The 18,402-nt window shown below is 39.0% G+C and overlaps 2 long non-coding RNA genes across 2 annotated transcripts; one reads left to right on the forward strand and one right to left on the reverse strand.

Annotated features, from left to right (window-relative positions):
- The first annotated feature begins 258 nt into the window (after positions 1–258).
- On the forward strand, positions 259–6,103 carry LOC144053591 (uncharacterized). Its single transcript, XR_013294479.1, has 3 exons — positions 259–303; positions 2,006–2,074; positions 6,041–6,103. It is a non-coding gene; the product is annotated as an uncharacterized LOC144053591 (long non-coding RNA).
- Positions 6,104–16,361: 10,258 nt separating this feature from the next.
- On the reverse strand, positions 16,362–17,437 carry LOC144053411 (uncharacterized). The gene is made up of 3 exons (XR_013294418.1): positions 17,369–17,437; positions 16,623–16,714; positions 16,362–16,472 (listed from the first exon to the last, which is right to left on the reverse strand). It is a non-coding gene; the product is annotated as an uncharacterized LOC144053411 (long non-coding RNA).
- Between the last annotated feature and the right edge of the window lie 965 nt (positions 17,438–18,402).

Raw genomic sequence — 18,402 nt, forward strand, 5'->3', positions numbered from 1 at the left:
ATATTTAGAATATATATTTGTCTTTGAGTCACTGACAGATATTAGATCCTTGACAATTTAATGTTCACTAATTAAAAACTTTTTGTGCTTCATAGATGTTTCCCAGTGTTTGCTTCTCGAGGTCAGAAGCGCAAAAGAAGTTTGGCAAATCCTCTTAATGTTTCTGTGTGTAAGTAGATAGAACTGCAGTTCTGTCTGCTATCAACAAACATGGAAAAAACGCCAAAAGAGGAAACTTTTCTCTTGGAAGCGGGTCTTGGGAGGAGGACCATAAATATGGGTGACAATGCCGATCACGCAGAGGTAAGCCTAAAAGACAATTCTACACTTGAGTCTTGCCAATGTATTGTTTTTTAATGTTTTGTTTCCTTCTGTATATGTGTGTTTCCATTACCCTCAGATTTACGCAAAATGCAAGTTGCGCAAAAGCAAACTGTTAATGGAAACACTGTAATTTCAAAAAATGCAAATATCGCCCCCAAAAATTTACGTCTAAATACAAGTATTTCGCAAAAGTGTAATGAAAATAGTGTTGCATGGGATACCGGTGCCAGTACCGTACCTTGATGTTTTGGTGTCAAAAACGCCTCAGTATAATTTTTTCTTAGTACCGGTACTTAAAAAAAATAAATACGAGCCAACTCTGTTTTATATCTACCGATATGTGGAAAACGCCTTAAGTAAGTGACACACCTCTTTCAGCGTGTGTGCGAGAGGGTGCAGGAAGATAGCTTCACGCACTGAAGCGCTCGCTGGACGTGCACTCCTCGTGGAGAAGCATGAAGCGCTAATTAAGCTTATTAAGTGTAGTGCTCGCTGGACGTCCACGTAAGCTATGCAACAGCATTGGCATTGCCTACGCATGTTTTCAATAAGCACATGAAGAACACGTGTGGTTTTCAATTTTCTGTTTTAGAAACGTTTTGTGACAAGAGCAAATGTTTTTCGTGAAGAAGCAGAAGAAAAAGCAGCAATCATTCCTGCAGTGGACTTAGGGTGCGTTCAATGAACAGGCACACAGTAGGAAATCACAAGTATGCATAGTAAAAGCTCAGACGACTGACAGCAACAGACACAGGTTGTGACGAATTTTTGACACTTCCCTTAAAAATATGTGGAATGTGAATTATTTTGTTCCCAGTTTGTAGTATTTGATGACTCATTCGACTAATTGGGAGCGAAATGGAGAACAGCAGAGACATGCACGAACAATCAAGCAACGTTACATTGAGTTATTGGAGTGCCACTATTGCCAATTTTTAAAACGGATGACATCAAATGCAGTCAAATACAGCACTTCAAGAATACAGCATGCAATGTGAAAGCACATACAGTATAAACATAAATACATACCGTATGTACATAAATTTAACATGTATACATCCCAATATTTCAAATTAATAATAAATAAAAATAATTTGAAGTTCTTTTGTCAGTTTTAATTTTGCTGCTTTTGCTGATGTTTTAGAATTTTGTCTAGCGTTTCAGTAATGGCATCGAGGTATTTTATGCAGGTTTTAGTATCAAAGTCAAAATTTCGGTATCGTGAAAAGACTAAATGGAAACCAGTGTTTTCCAAAGCGTTTTAACAGAGCGGCGAGCCGCCAGGCTTTTCTTGACCCTCCACCAGGCTAAGGGTCCCTGGAATTAACCGGGTACAAAAACAAAAAAGAAATTGCTCCACAAAATTATTAATTCGCTCCTTAAAGAAAGAAAGAAAAAAAGGAGAGGAAAAAATAAATTTGCTCCTCAAATGAAGTCCTGATACACAAAACTGCTCTGCAATTACTGCAAATAAATGAATTAATTCGGATCCTTGTGTGCATTAACTCCCTCTGTCAAATGGACAACGTGTCGGTCTGTTTGGTTACCCTCCCAATACCGTCATGTGAATTTTCCACCATATCGCAAAACTGTTAATTTTCATTTGCAGCTAACTAGGTTGTATGAAAATTTATACATATAACAATACACTATGTCAGCAGCACTTGCTTACTATTTTCAGATAAGCAGACTGCTCCTAGAAGAATATCCCAAGATGAGAGGTGTGGCTGGTTTCTTAAAAAAGCTACAGGTATGGTTCTTCATTGGATACATACTTCAATTTTTCTTTGATTTAATTTTGTTTTTTATACCAAGCTCTAAATTATCCGACAGTGTGACACTTAGAGGATGTGGTTGCCAAATAAGGCATTTGGTCCCCTTCATCTGAAGCCTTGTTTACAGTATGGTTAGCCAGCTTTTCTCATTGAAGTCTAGTGAAACCTGGCAGTGTATAATGAAAATGAACTGCCATTCTCAGATGCCAAAATTAACCACACTAACTTAAGTGTGCATCGGGCAGCAGTACACATGTGTTAATGGGCTTTTGTTAGTTTAACTTGTTCAGGTTCAACACTGCCAGTTGTTGCAAATTAAGATAAATTGGTTAATCATGACTACATGGACAATTGCATTATCAAATGTGATATATAAAAAGAAAAGCACGTTGCGGATGATGCCTGAATCCATTGGTACATTCGTGTCAGTAAGATAGCCTGAGCGCACACAGGGTTGTCATGTGTGTTTGATGTAATGGTACACGATGTCCTGTTTGGTGCGCTAACACACTGCCACGTGTTATATAAACATTAGTCAGTTAACTCATGTTTTTTAACAGCTAAAACAAAGCTACTGTACGCCCGTAGTTAACATCAAAACAGGAACAGCACACATGCTCGCTCACAACTTTCTCCGTTTACGAACTCAAATTGACAATTCCGAAGTTCTGGCATCTCTTATATTTCCACAATGCAACACCGTGACAACAACATGACAAGCATACAAAGCAGGCATATTGTTATAGTTATAGTTTTTCATGTTCTCAAAACAAAACAATCCTCACAAATCAAATTACGACGATCCAAAGTCTAATACTTTTCAACGAGTGAAAAGCTTCATTTCACCAACAAATAATTTCTGCACTCGAGGAAAGTGGAAAATCGGATTTATCCCACTTAGATTGTGTCAGTTCTGACCTCAAAGCGTTCAAGGAAAATGCACAGTAAATACATGATATAATATGTTCACGTGACACAACGTGATTTGGAATGACTGTGTTAACCAGAACAAATAAATTACTGTAATCAGCAATCTTTGCTGTTTACATTTGCCTCTAACGCTTTTAGGCCAGAACTGGGTCACTCCCAGTGGGATAAATCTGACTCCAAACCATATGCAGTATATGACTGCCATTTTGACGTAGCATCACAATTGTCAATGAAAACACTGAACGTTACAAAACATGACATATTTGTCACAAGGCCTCAGCGGAAACACATAACACTAAAGCACAACCAAATTCATTATAAAAAACTAAGCAACAGTGCTAACAATTATTTTTATCATAATCTTTAAGGATCCCCCCCTTTCAGGTACATACCTCATTTTTTTTATTTTGTTGATCAATTTAATACTTCTAAATTATGCCTACTAATGCCACAGAATGGTTTCCTAGTATTATTGCAACTTTGCGTAGTAAAATTTTATTTATTAATGTCTGGAATGCTGTTACAAGCTGCAACTTTAACCATCATAGTAATTGTCTTTATTAATATGTGCATACACTAACGAATTGAAGCTGTAAGGTAATGATGGTTATTTAACTGCAGCAAGTTGGTGATGCGTTATTATTCTGCGATGAACATGATCCAAGTAGTCAAGTAATCAACACTACTGTTTGTGATCAGTGGAATTGCAAACTACCCATTTTTTGCGGCATATCAGAAGTATATAAATATTTTTTGTGAATATCTGAAAAGGTTATGGTGGTATATTTCGTTTGTTGATGAAAGCCCTTCAAATTTGTATAGTTTCTTTGTTTGTTTTTCTTACTTTTTAAGGAGGCGGTAGACAAAGAAGATTAAATCCTGTGACTCAAGGTTCACAAGGATACACTGCCAAATCTCTCAAATCTGCTTCGAACAATGGGAAAAATGTGCTGTACATTGTCCCTCTTCAAGAAGAAATAGATACTACCCCACTGCCGTATGATGCTGCTGAGTGCAATAAAATGCCCAAAAATAGATGCATGACCTGTGGCCAGATGGTTCCATTGCCCCTGATCCAGGTACACATTGAGTCCTGTAGAGCTCATGTAAGTTGTCTTGACAAATGTTTCCCTAATAGATAAAATCAAATTATTTCATTTGCTCAGCTGTGGTAGCATTTTTTCCCTTTATCTTTGTAGTCTAAGGGCTATCTTTTCGTACCCAGCTCTAATATAGTGCAGTCTACTCTGCACTTGGTTTGATTTTTGTTGTATTTGACTACTCCTTTACTGGCCAATGATAATGGCTCTACTTATTATTTCAGTTCATTGTGAGGCACACGGCCTACATACATGCGTACATTCGTGACTGGCTGAATGTTGGCTGAATATGCGTGGCAGGAAGTTCACGTAACTTAAAGGTGCATGTCAAATTTTGGAGTGTTAAAACAACCATATTTTTCACCCACACATGCTTAAGAAAAATGTTAAAGGACAGGAGGCACTACTGTGGCACAATGGCTGTTGCCCCTATTTTCCTGTTTTGTCAAATAATGCTGACGGTTTCGGGACGGAAACATAAGGTTTCTCCTTGAGCGTGACGTCAGCCGTTTGCACGCTCTCACGCTCGCAGAAGCGCTGGCAAGGTGGAAGTGTTTGGGGGTTGTTTCTAAGAGTCCGTGGGAAAAACAAGTGTGTGCGACAGCGGATATAAAAGTGTGTAAAGAGAGGTAAAACAAAAATAACACCAAAAAAATCTATAATTATCTTAAGCGGGTAAATGAATAAGTCAATTAAATAACACAAGTAGGTAAGTAAGTGTGTTTTAAGAGTGGGTAGAGAGGAAAGTGTCCTAATATCTAACGGAAGTTCAATTCATGGGGAGAGATTTTTGTAAAATCTCCCAAACTTTCTAGAGAGGAAAATAATGTGCTGTTAAGCACAATTTAAATTTAAGTAAAACAAAAAAGCTGATTATCTAGAAATGAAAGTTGGTCGATCATTAGTAAGTGGGAATATATTTTTATTGTCTTCTTTATTCATAATTGTTCTTTCACCATGCGAAAATATTTCTTTTTAATCCAAATACCTGATTATTCAATAGAATTTTCCATAGGATATTTGAATACCTAAATATTTGATAGCTGCAGCACTAGAGGGGATGCTATACTGTACCATACATAATATAAATGGATAATGAAAGAGATGACCTGACGCTTGGGGAGGACTGGCCAATTGGGAATTTAATGAGTTTCCCAAATGCCCAGTCCATCCACGGCGACAAATCAAATAGTAATGGCTTGATGCCGGTCGAACAACGAATCGGCATGTTGGACACTGCACCACCCGGTACCGCTCCCTGGAAAAGTTCAGGCTCAGGATTTTTTTTTTTAACTTTAAGCCCTTGATAACACCCAGTGGTGTAGTCCAGGGTATACGCGTGTATACTGAGTATACCCACTTCTTTTTCAGTCAGCATTGAGTAAGTCAGACACCTATGCTGTTTTCGTGTATAGGGTGTCTCAGTTCTCCGAAGCGCTTTGGAGAACTGAGACACCCTGGCCTACACAGTCACACCTATCAACAACGTTCAATTGAGGAGCACAAGGGTGGAAAGTGCAATTATTGGGGCGCAACCTATATGTCGCAACAGTAACCGTAAACAGCGTCGGTGTCTGAGTTACAGAAGTTGGAAGTCCGTGGCATGTAGCCCATATCTGCTACTACGCGGTGGTTGATATAAATCAATAAAAAAATATACCTTTTTTTTATTTAATTAACTAGTAAATGACATTTGATTATTTTCCACTAGAAAACCTGATGATTTCTCACCGCACACTTGTTAGAAATCACAGGGTTAACAGATCAAAGTCATTTGAAGCGTAGCAATTTTTTAGTCAAATGACTTCTTTTTTTAAACTCCTGTCACAGGCGCCTGTCTATGAAAATTTGGCTTTTTCGGTGGAACTGTCAAGTTTGTCTTATGAAAATTCTATTCATTTGATTCCATAGACGAAGGATGATTGTGAAGACGAAACGGTCCCGACAGCAGAACATGATTTAGAGGTAATTGGTGAGGTAAGCAATCCGTGTATTTGTGTAACAGTAGTGTGTTTATTCAAATGTCATGATCTGCTATACTTTGTTCTATACTGTATTCAACAGTTATGTTACTTCTACTTTATGAAACCATGTCTCTATATGCTTGGTACTTTTAGGACTGTCCAATTTGTGGAAATATATTTCCTGTGGAAATTGTTGCATACCATGCAAGTTCATGTGGTGACAGGTATGACAGACATAATTTTAGAGATATCAAAACTGCATGAGAATATGCACAAAATACTAAAATTAATTTATTACTTTTAATGGTGTTTGAAATTTAAAGCATAAATTTCTTCATGTAAATCGTCAGGTACATTTTCAAGATATAAAATTGTACATAATTTGGCACATGACCACTGTGTATGAGTTTTCTTTTTTGGATGATGCAAGTGTGATAATCAAACTGTATAAAATGTTTTTTTTTTGTTTTTTTTTTTAAATATGTGTGCTAAAACATGTGTTCATTCAAGCTTTGTCAAGATTTCCATGTGGTAGCTCCACTTCTGCATCATATTTGCCTAGTGACCACATGACTCAAAACAGCACTGGTGCATCAGTTGTCTGCTCATCACCTGATATAGCAACATCAACAGCGACCCTCTCAACAGACAATACCCTTTTACAGTCCAGACCTGATGAAATGCGTTAGTATTTGTCCAAAGTTTTTTTATTGAATAAATAATGACATGTTTGGTGAAAGTTAAGAAAAACAATCACATTGAAAGATGTTAAATTTCAATATTCATTACAGTGCTGTAATTTTTATTCCATCCCACCAAAAATCTAATTACAATTATTGAGTTTGTCATAGACTTGCATATGTCTTTGTTTATTCTACAGATTGGTTATAGGCACAATTTGTAGAGTAGTGAATGTTGTGCAATTAATTACTTTTTAAATTACAACTTCAATTATAATAAACAGGTTTTTTTCTTCTATTTTTTGTGTGTTACTACTGCATGGCAAAACGTAGTGGATCCAGAATTAGCAGCTGACCAGTACAGAAGGCAGTGTCTGCAAACCAAAGAGGATGAGCCATACCTAAAAAATAATAATAGACATTGGAGAAGACGTGATGGACCAGGAAGCCAGAATCCTCACTTTTTACAAGACTCCCAATATAGATTGGGCCAAACCATTTCAAGCTAAACTAAAAGGTGCTGTAAACAAACCTCAACTCAAACATGTTGTTTTTGAGTATTGTATTCGTAACATGATTTGCTTTTTATATATTTGCAGGGGTGCAGATAAGTAGCATAAGTAGCGCATGAGCAACAAAATTACAATAATGTAGTCCATGTGAAATCTGTCATTAAACTTTTCCACACTAGGAACGTATCAAGCCAGCTTTAATAAAAAGTCAAGTCAACTGCCACAACGATGGCTTCCGATAGCCAACGTACTTTTTTTTCCTTTTTTTTTAAGTTCACACTTGCATAGCTTTCTATGAACAACCGCTAAGACAGCTAGCTTGAGTTGTCTACCTCCCTGGAAACGGAAGCATTTACATGGAGATGTGGCTGAAGGCGTCGTACAAGTGCTGCCAGAAGGACAGTTATCCTCGCATCACTGTACTGTGGCTACGGCAGTCATTCAAAATATGTAATGACACGAAAGTGGTCCATGTTGCACAAAGGAGTGGATAACTAGTAAGCCAACAAATGTGCCACCTTTTATTTGACTTGCAGTGCCACTAAATTAGGTTAAATCCACTGACCTGTATATATTACTGGATAGCCGGTAGCTACACGCCCAAGCAAGCCGTTGAAGCCACAAGTCTGCCATCTTACCCCTCCCATCCCCCAAGCAGACTTCTGTATAAAACAGTGACTTCTCTGGGTAAAGGATGACGAAGCATAATTAACAGCTGGTTGATAAACTATGTAATCAAGCAATTTACAGCACTGATCTCATAATAAAGCAGACAAAGTGAAGGTAGGCTCATGTACAATGGTGAAATGGTCTCACCTTCTGACAGAGTATACGTTTTTTTTCCCACTACAAGTGTGGGTGTTGCATAATCTGAAAAAGGCCATAAAAGAAGCCTAAAATTAACACTTTGTCTAGATTTGTCTGTCCCAAAATTCATATCGCGGTATAAACTTTTTCCAACTATGCACACTCGCAATCATGCATGAATATTTTTATTGTGGGAGTACAATGCTGTAAAAACAGCAATCCCACATGAACATATGAAAACATGAAAAATACAAATTAGAAGGCCAGAAAACCCATGAACTGAAAGATGGATGTGATTGCTTGTGTTTTTAGGAGATGTGGCCATTGGAGAAGGTGTTAACAGACACTTCTTCAGTATGATAATGCACAAGTTACAACATGGTTTCAAACTTGATTGCGGTAAGTCTTAAAGAATCCTAAAGACACTGGGCCAACTCCACTAAAGGTTGTTTGTTTAAGTTGCAAGGCAAAATAGAACATAAATGTTAGATAATTGACTCATCATCTTATGAAGAAATTACGTGCACCATCATGGCAGACAGCTTTAGTTATGGTGATTATTTCTTCATTTGCTCCCCCCCTCACCTCCCTCCCTCCTCCACTACTCATTTTAAATATCATTTAAATTTTGTTTTAACAGACAGTGATTATATTGCAAATTATTGTAAATTAATCATTCAGCAAATACAAGTTAACATTCAGCTATACTATGAATAACTAACAACAGACAGCATAGCCATAACACATGACAAATCTGTCAATCTAAAGATAAATACACAATCATAGGCAGGAAATTGCAATCATGTGGTTCTTATTACCGTATTGAACATAAAATGGCAAACCCCATTTATTATTATTTTTTTTTATAGGAACCGCATGCGGCACTGTGCTGTTTGAAGGCCAACCAGATCATTTAATTCCTGCCACTTCCCAAGTATTTGCACAGAATGACCTGTTTGTCATGGCAGGAAGAATGATTGGACATTCTTTCCTTCATGGGGGTCCTCGTCTGTTAGGTATTAGCCCAGCAGTTATTCATGTGTTGCTTGGTAAATCACCACAGACAGCGACAATCATGTTAGAAGATGTGGCAGACATGGACATCAGGTAGACCATACGCCCGGTAAGTACGGTAAAGTGCAAGGTTATCCATTGGAAAACATTGTCATTCAATGAAAAAATATGGACTTATTGATGAACAAAAAATATGGACTTATTGATGATTTATGATGTTTATAAATGTATTAAACATAAACAAGAGGACTTCAGACATTTTCCAACTTGCCTTAAATGCATGTACTGTATACATTATATGCTTAATGAGGGTTGTAGGAGGAAACTTGTATATTTTTTAATAAATGAATTATAACTGTAACTCAACAAAAGATGCCTCTGCCAAATCTAATATTGAGGTCTAAAGAACTGAGCGATAAAAGAAAAAGGGGGTCGTCAAAGCAGCACATACTTTCCAGTGTCCCACTTGTTAAAAAAATTGTGACCACCTTGCCACACCTGCCTCCCGGCCCAACACTAAGAGCCTAGGAGCTGTATATGTCTAATCTGTATGTATACCTATAGTATATCTAGTAGTCTTCTCTCAGGATGGGAGAGGTAAGATGGTCGCCCTGTGGCTTCAATGGCTCGCACGGTGTGTATGGGCGATCGGCTGTACAGCAATATACAGTATACAGACCAGTGTTTGAATGTGCACAGAGTAATAATTGAATTGAATTTACTGCATGTATATATTTACTTGGAGTTCCTTCATCCATACCTCACTCACCCCTGTGATACTTTAAGGTGCTCGGCCGAAACTCCCGCAACTCAAACAGCTGAAGCAAGGACTGAAAGAAACCCTCATTATGCTGTTATTGGAGTCTCGACCTGATGCAGTGGCATCAGTTTTTCCAACAGAAACAAAGTCTGAGTGCAGTGTAGAGGTATTCAATGAAGCATGTCTTGTAAAACTTTGTCTCTGAGTCGCAGTGTACACAAATCACACAAGACTAGGATTTTAAAATGTCTGTAATTTTCAAAGTAAAAATTTTTGCATGGAAATTAACTGGAATTTATGGGAATGCAAATGGAATTCATTAGGTCAAGATTGGCCAGATAACTTAATTACACTTGGGTTAAATAAATACCTTTTTTTGTTTTTAAAAGTTGTGCGAGTTTGAGTGAGCCTGCTCATGGGCATTTTGGTTAGGTTAGGGTTTTCTTTGTGCTATACTATGGATGTTTTACTCACTCAACACTTTTGAGTTGCAATGTAATGTATGAAAGGAGCTATATCAATTTTGATTTGATGTGACAGTCTGGCAAAACTATTTTTTTATATTTTTTTTCATTAAGGTTAGTTCAAGGTTGCGAAGATGTTTGCCAGACCCACCACCCATCCATCCATCCATCCATTTACTACCGCTAATCCGGAATCGGGTCACGGGGGCAGCAGCTTCAGGAGGGAAGCCCAGACCTCCTCAGCCACTTGAACCAGTTCTTCTGGCGGGATCCCAAGGCGTTCCCAGGCCAGCCCAGAGACATAGTCTCTCCAGCATGTCCTGGGTCATCCCCGGGGCCTCCCGCCGGTGGGACATACCCGGAACACCTCCCCAGGGAGGCGTCCAGGAGGCTTCCGAACCAGATACCCGAGCCCCCTTAACTCTTTGACTGCCAGACGTTTTCAGAAACGGGATGTCGCCAGTGCCAGCCGATTTAAGCATTTTGACTGATCTTTCAAGGTCCACAGAAAATGTTGTGTTTGAACTATGGAAACACACATACTACCAAATGAAAGATTGAACTCTCATCTTTCATCAGAAAAGTTTGTTTCTACCTTATTCCGTTCTTCAGTAATCAACAATAGAAAATGGTTAGTTTCACCTAAATGCTCTGTTTTGAAACAAAAAGCGGAGAAAAATAGCTTTTTGTGAAACAATGTTATTTCATGCACTCTAGTGAATTCTACACTTCTTTTTGTCCATGAATGATGCCACAAACACCTAAATAGTGCTTTACTTCTGTAATACACCACCACCAACAATGAAAAAGTGTTTTTAGATTGCAAAATACGTTTTTACGTTTACGAATTTCCATTCAACAGTGTAACAATTTGACAAAACAATTTCGCAAACTATTTACAAATGTGTGCAACTGTGGTACTATTTACAATTATGTGGATGTTTCAAATACAGCTTTTCTTTTTGTAACACTGCCCTGCGTGCAAGGAGACGGAGCAGGATTTGCACAACAGATACGTTTCACTTCGATTGTCCGTTTCGCGTGCAGACGTTACACTTTCTTGACGGCCTTTTTTTCCGGGGAATAGCAAGTAGCAGACTGTACCCACTACTCCGATGAATATGCATTGGACTCGGGGCACTCTTCGTCGTCCGATTGAACGTCCGCCTGAGCATGCTCGGTTGTGCTCCGCGTTTTCCGGTGTTAGCATCGCTAGCCCGTGAACCTTTATGACGTCGTCATAGCCGCCGCGTCAACTTCGGCGTCAACCTCGGAGTCACCATCATCATCATCGATGATGATCATCGTCGTCATCAATGTGCTCTTTAGCATTGGTCGATGCCTTTCGTCTTTGAAAAAAATTCCCAAGTGTGAGCTGCTTGCAACCGGTCGCCATTGTTCGCTTCTTCAGCCATCTAGCTCCGCCTCACGTCTTCTACTGCCGCGTCAATGCTACCAACCTCGGAGTCACCATCATCATCATCGATGATGATCATCGTCGTCATCAATGTGCTCTTTAGTGTTGGTCGATGCTTTTCGTCTTTGAAAAAAACTGCTCGAGCGTGAACTGCTTGCAACCGGTCGCCATGTTCTCTTCCCTTCCCCAGCCATTGTCCCTTCTAGCTCCGCCTCACGTCTTCTACTGACGCCTACCCAATCTTGTCAAAAGAGAGTCATTGCTGCCATGTAGGGGCCAAAAATAGTCATTGGGCTAACTAGATCTGCTTGAAACTTTCACCACAGCTGGCCAAGGCTTTCCTCCACCCGTTTCAAAAAAAAATAAAAATTGGATGACGTCTTTTAACGTCATTGTCGGCCCTCCGTAGGTTTTTACTTGACGTCTTTTAACGTCCATGGCAATCAAAGAGTTACTGTAACTGGCTCCTCTCCACGCAGAGGAGCAGCGGCTCAACCCTGAGTCCCTCCCGGATGACTGAGCTTCTCACCAAATCTCTTAAGGGAGAGCCCGGACATCCAACGGAAGAAACTCATTTCGGCCGCTGTTTGGCAGACAAAGAACTTTTATGCTCCCCATCAAAATTTCAACATGTTCATTATTCCTTTGCGATTTACATAGAATGTTTGGTGCCGTAAATAGACTTTCTTGAGAACTTCTTTGCAACCTTGAATAAATAATAATAAAAAACTGACAACAAAGAAAAACTCGCTACATGCACAGTCCCTTGCACGCAAACCTTTGACGCACAGTTAGATACAACCTTTAAGCCCATATCCAAATGAGAGGGAGAGTGTTTGCTTAGGGTTAGGGTTATATTATTGAATATTCGTCATCATATGTTCAGTTATGCAAACATTTGCCAACATTTTTAATGGTGATTCCTTGTTCCAAGGAAATTTTGATTTGGAATCATTTTCAGTGAACAATTCCAACCTTGAACAAAGTCTGAGGAGAAATCAACAATCACATGTTGTTTCCCTCAGCAGGATACAGGTTTCATTGTTAGGCTGTTGAGACCACAACATCAGCCTTCACACAATTAACACCCATGTGTGGATTGACCATTTGTATAAATTAGAGAGAAAATTGTAAAATAGAATGAATTGGTTCAATGCCAACTATGGTGCCATAATGATTGTCTCATTTGCTGTCCTAGGTTGTTTTGGACCTAATCAAATGGCCTGAGGAATCTGGGTTGGACGATGAAGATGGTTACTCCGTTGACTGTAGATGTAGAATAATGGGGTACTTGCGTCAGTTTGTGAGGACAGGTAAATTACATGTTGATATTTGTACACATTTTGTAATTAATGCATAAATGCAGATTTTCAAATGTGGTTGAAAATTTAAAGTTTGTTTTAACCATTTTTTCTTGTTTATGAACACAAGTTGTATTATGAGTATTAAGCATAAGCATACACATATTGCTACAAGGCAGAATTTTAATCAGTTATTTATAGGAACATCAGTGATTTGATTTTCTTAAATGATCATCCGCTAGCAGGGATCACTTTTTTCCCAGATGTTGCAGAAACCCTGGATTTTTTTTCAACAAAAAAAATACATAAATAAAATAATAAAAACTGTAATCTAATTGATTATTGTTACTTAATAGCATGCACAACTTAATTCCACTTTTTTTTTCTTCTTCTTTTTTTTTTAGTCTCAAGAGAATCTTAAAAGGCTCCTGAAGTTTTGGGTGGGATGGGAGATACCCATACCAGATATGAAAGTGGAGGTGGTGAGAGCGGAACATCCCACGTCTTCTACATGCTTCCAAAACTTAAAGTTGCCTGGCCACTACAGTCATTACACAGAATTCAGTGACCATTTAAAGAACTGCATCGCCACAACTGATACTGGTTTTGGTTTGGTATAGATCAAAATCTTTATTTCATTACTTTAAATAATGTAGTTCTGATGTTTCGCTAGATAGGTTCTTATTACAGTTCATTGTCCATTTGTACGAAAAGACAATTCAAATAACTATCAACGTTTTAGTGTAGTTTGCAGCACAATCAATGAACCAAAATTGTTATGTCAATGTCAATAAAGAGTCTGCTTGCTGATTGAATAGTTTCTTTTTAAATATACATTTACTGTAAATGAATGTGCTCCACTTTTAACAGGTTGTTTTCTTAAAGTGTAGGCAATAAAAAATAAAAAATAAACTTAATATAGTACTAAATCATAAAATGTCATTTAGTGCAGGCAGTTTTAAACAAATAACAGCCCAGAAGCGCTTGGCTAGACCCTACACATAGTTTATACTGTGCATGTAGTTCACTGCAGCCAAATAATGGTCTACTCCCATGCATATAGAAGGTCCTGCTGGATCCACAGCAGCATGGAGTCCAGCCAGTTCTTGAGGTGTCAAAGGGCAGTCAGTTTCAGGCACATAGACACAAGAGTCGGTGTTGCTGGACACAAAGCCACTACTCTCCCAGTTTATCAGGGGGATGTTCAAATCCTGTAGTTGATATGAAAAAAAAAATCATTGTCTATTATTTAAAGTAAGTTTTGCTTACCAAATTTTTTAAAGTATTTACAACATCATTAGACTCTTGTAAATTATAGTGCAATCCCATGTGCCACAGTTGGTTCGGGGTATGATTTCCCTCGCTGCTCATGGGATGACTGTCCTAGCAATCTTTAAAAACATCAAGCTGGGTTTGTAAGCGAGGAATGAAGACATAATGGCAGCAGAAAAGGTGAACACTACTGGACAGGTCCAGGAGATCATCTTCCTCCATTTGGTGCAACACAGCATAGTAGAGGCAAGTAACTGCTGTGTCGACATCTCGCCAAAGACGTTCAATTCTGTAAAATCAATGTAATTGTGCCCCCCCCCCCTTTTTTTTTTAATTAAAGAAGACATATAGATAACCTTTTAAACCATGTAAAAGAGTGAATCATATTTAGAAAAACAAGCAACTGGGTGCAACAATTAATCAACTACTTGGCTATCTAATTAATTATTTAATCATTTTTGAGAGCATGTTTGAATTGTTCCAAATCCTTTTAAATTTAAGCATTTCAATGACAAATGTTTTTTTTTTCTATTATCAACAAAAAAAGTAGTTTAAAAATGATAAATGCAGTTTCATAAATGAAACAAATATTCCATTAATTTCAAGTAATGAGAAAGTAAGGGTGATTAAAAAAAGAACAGCAGAATTCTTTACCTTTATTTTGTACATTATTACTTTTACTATTATTACTACAAAATTAGATGTTCCATCTCAAGGGGATATCCTTTAAAGCTACAAATCAAATGAAAATTAAAAATCATGCGATATTGCAAAAATGAAAAACAATGGAAAACTGTAGCTTGGACTTGTGTTGTAAATAGCTTCAAGTTTTTAGGTTTTACAAGTGGTTAGTGTCAACCACTGGCAGTAAAGACAACCGTAAGTTGCCAATGTTGATTGCAACTGTTACTCTGTCTTTCATGTAATTGATATTTGATGGAAGTGGTGGAACATAAACTTTGTCTTTAACATACCACCACAAGAAGAAAAAAATAAAATCACACACACTGAGGTTCTGCCAGGCCAATCACAGCCATTGGGGGGGGGGGCCCAGCTGGTCGCCCCTCTTGACTCACTGCACTAGTTTTGCACAATACATTTTAGACATAGAGGGCACATAACACACTTTGGGGGGGAGTGGGGTAGGGTGGAGACACCGTCTCCGCCCTGCAGCTCCCCTCCAATTTTAATGCACCACACAACTGGGGGGAGGGGGGGCATCGGTTGGGGCAGGCCGCAGTATGGAGCAGTGCTGCGGTCCCTTGTCCGTGTGCATGACGGGGGTGGATGGGGGGCGGGGGGTCGTGGGGGAAGTGGGGGTTGTGGGCCGGTGGGGTGCCCCGTCCTGCTGCGTTGGGTTGGGGGCGCGGGCCGCGTTAGGGTGGGGGGCGCTCCTGCTCCTGGGTTTGCTCTCCGGCCGGTGGCCCCTGCGGGGCCCGGGGGTCGTCCTTTGGCGCTGCCGCGGCTTGGGGGGCCCTGAGGTGTCCTCTGTCCTGGCGGGGGTCGACGGCTCCCCTCTTTGGTGGAGATTTTTATGCATGCCAGATCCACCACACCAGCATCTATCGAAACTCAGACACAATCTGTTTCTCCCTCAGGTCATTGAATCGGTGGAGGCTGGTGTCTGTGGATCTCACTCTGCTTCGTCTGTCCTTTCTACCTTTCCTCAGTTTCTCCTTTGGGCCCTTGAGGTCTCCCTGATTTGTTGGAATTTAGATGTCTCTGGGGTTGGTGAAGGACTCTGGTTAGTGGCCCGGTGGGTTGTGTCTGGTCGGTGCTGGGCTTCGCTTTTCTTTCTTTTCTTTGGTCCCTCTTTGGGTCTCCTGGCGGCCCCACGACTCTGGCTGGATTTTGAAGTGTTCGGTTTAGGTGAACGGTATGGGATTTTTTTTTTTTTACACGCACGCACGCACGCACGCACACACGCACACACACACATCCACATACAAAAAAAAAAAAGGGAGAACAATGATGATGACATGTCAAATGATCAATACTGAGCTCTCCCAAAGAAAAAAAAATGAAGTGTCTTCTAAAGTACCTCTGATTATGCACACTTTTCCCTGCAATGAAGCTGTTTCTGCCGACGCCTCTTGTGGAGAACATCAGCTGGGCTACAGCCACATTTTCCACTCCATGGTCACCACGAACCCTTGAGAAGAAAATGTAACAAAAATGAGAACTCCTATTAATTATGCATTACACTTCACTGAAACGAAAACCTTAAAACAAGTCAATGGTTAGAACAGGTAGATTGACATTATTAAGGGTAGGATAGGCTAGGTGATGATGTCTGACTAACCTTTGAGGTAAGCCATACTTCTCAACAGCTTCATTGAAGAAGGTAAGGGTTGTGGAGGCTCTGTTATTATTTGCAACAGCAAGATACATTATCTATGTGAGAAGAATAGAATTGTCCCATTATGACTTCAAACAACTGTACTTTTTATTTTCAAATGATCAAAGTGGGTTAACAATAACAATATCAATTTTAAGTGTCAATTTCAAAGCTCTTAACAAATACAATTCCAATACCCCCTAACAGTCATGTAGTAGTTAAAACAGGATTATATTTAAAAAGGTAAAATGCAACAATAATACTCAATGCAATTGGTGTAATGGCACTTGAGAATATCTCATTCTCTACCTTGCATCTGTTTAAGAGATTCCATAAGAAATTAGTCTTTATAAAATGTCAAAAAAGAAAACATGTAATCTAATTCTCAGACGAAGAGTGCCAGCGAAGTCTTAGCATAAAGTCACAGGTAACAGATGATGGAGTTTTGATTTGTTACTGTAAGTGCAATTAAAGCTTTACAACTAAAATGACTGTAAGTAAGAGTATTACAGTACTATTATGTTACCATTGAAGAATACAAATACAAAGGTGCTCCCAAAGAAAATGAAACCGATTTCTGAGGTAGCCATCCTAAACTAGTACTACAATCTGAAGGTCTTCAAAAACAAAAAACAACTAATCACAATTTAAATACCTGATTCGATGACGAGAAGTTTAGACGTTTAAAGGGAATATCCAATTATTTATACCTTCCTTGAGAAACCATCGATTCCTCCAAATATCACCATATTGTACCTTCAATGACATTTGAGATAAAGAAAAACATATGTTATTATCACTATTTTGTACATAGTTAAGTCATGTACAGGTAATATGTTTTGATTTGAAAAACATAACCAACCTTATAAGTTTGTGGTTTGTGTCTGTTTGCATCAGCGATCTTGGGCCTGGGACAGAGTATGTTCTGCGAACAACACACCTCAATACTGACATTCTCAGCACAATTCCTGCTGTGTCAACCCTATGCATTGATGCACGAATCCTCTGCCACTGTACACGATGCCCCTGTGCCCGCAACAATCCCATCATTAATCTGTACCCAGCATGTGGGTTGCAGAGGTGTGTTTGTGACACCAGGTTGTCAAGCTCATCATTAGTCAGTTGACTGTACAAGGCCCTAACAGACATACCCCAGCTTTTCATGTTTCTCTGCAGCGTCCACCTAGAAACTTCGAAAAGTCTGGCAATGTATGCTGCAGATAGCCCTATGCTGAGGAGCTCTGAAACATATTCCCTAAATATTAAAATTTTTGGACAACCAGGTTTTGTTCTCCCCACAGGAACCGTTACATGAAGCTCCATTTCATGTTGGGCAGAGAGTAGACCATGCACATCAGTAAGGGCTTCATACACTTGCTGAGGGATCTGAATTTGGTTAGCTAGTGCACTCGTTAGCTAGTGTAAAACCATGTCCTGTGAAATTATAAATTGCAGATAGTCCAGGTCCAGAGGGGCACGCTCAAGGGCACTTGATAGTCTGTTATGGAGTCGGGCCAGTAAAAGATTCAGCAGCAGTTCCTAGAGAGAAATACAGGGTGTCCATAACATCTGTTTACAATTTTTAAAACAATATATTACAAAGGCAGTTGTTGAGATGTCTTAACCAGATTTGTTTTATTTTAACCAGTGTTTATTAAATAAAGTATTTATTCATATTGAATTTATTTGTTTCAGATACTGTGTTGATGGATGGTAAACCTACAGCAAACATGGCAACAAATTG

This window comes from Vanacampus margaritifer, chromosome 6 (genome assembly GCF_051991255.1).
Source record: "Vanacampus margaritifer isolate UIUO_Vmar chromosome 6, RoL_Vmar_1.0, whole genome shotgun sequence".
NCBI classification, from domain to species: domain Eukaryota; kingdom Metazoa; phylum Chordata; class Actinopteri; order Syngnathiformes; family Syngnathidae; genus Vanacampus; species Vanacampus margaritifer.